This window comes from Rhea americana, unplaced genomic scaffold (assembly GCF_003343005.1).
Source record: "Rhea americana isolate MKP2758 unplaced genomic scaffold, rheAme1 scaffold_331, whole genome shotgun sequence".
NCBI classification, from domain to species: Eukaryota; Metazoa; Chordata; class Aves; order Rheiformes; family Rheidae; genus Rhea; species Rhea americana.
The window spans coordinates 261,724-262,450 of NW_028186459.1; the positions used below are offsets into that span (position 1 = coordinate 261,724).

The following is a 727-nucleotide window of genomic DNA, read 5'->3' on the forward strand; positions in this document are numbered from 1 at the left end:
CCCGCCCGGCCCAGGGACACCCGTGCAGCTGCAGACACCTGCCCGGCCCAGGGACACCCGTGCAGCTGCGGACACCCACCCGGTCCAGGGACGCCTGCGCAGCTGCGGACACCTGCCCGGCCCAGGGACACCCGCCCGGCCCAGGGACGCCCGTGCAGGCGCGGACACCCACCCGGCCCAGGGACACCCGTGCAGCTGCAGACGCCCGCCCAGCCCAGGGACGCCCATGCAGGCGCGGACGCCCGCCCGGCCCAGGGACGCCCGTGCAGCTGCAGACACCCGCCCGTCCAGGGACGCCTGCCCGGCCCAGGGACACCCGTGCAGCTGCGGACACCCGCCCGGCCCAGGGACGCCTGTGCAGCTGCAGACACCCGCCCGGCCCAGGGACACCCGCCCGGCCCAGGGACGCCCGTGCAGGCGCGGACACCCGCCCGGCCCAGGGACACCCGCCCGGCCCAGGGACACCCGTGCAGCTGCAGACACCCGCCCGGCCCAGGGACGCTCGTGCAGGCGCGGACACCCGCCCGTCCAGGGACGCCCGCCCGGCCCAGGGACACCCGCCCGGCCCAGGGGCACCCGTGCAGCTGCAGACACCCGCCCGGCCCAGGGACACCCGTGCAGCCGCGGACACCCGCCCGGCCAGGGACGCCCGCCCGGCCCAGGGACACCCGCCCGGCCCAGGGACGCCCGTGCAGCCGCGGACACCCGCCCGGCCCAGGGACACCCG

General features: G+C 80.1%; 1 protein-coding gene across 1 annotated transcript in view; it reads left to right on the top strand.

Moving 5' to 3' along the window:
* Window positions 1-727, top strand: part of MANEAL (mannosidase endo-alpha like) — a 9,587-nt gene that overhangs the window by 4,519 nt on the left and 4,341 nt on the right. The window lies entirely within an intron of this gene.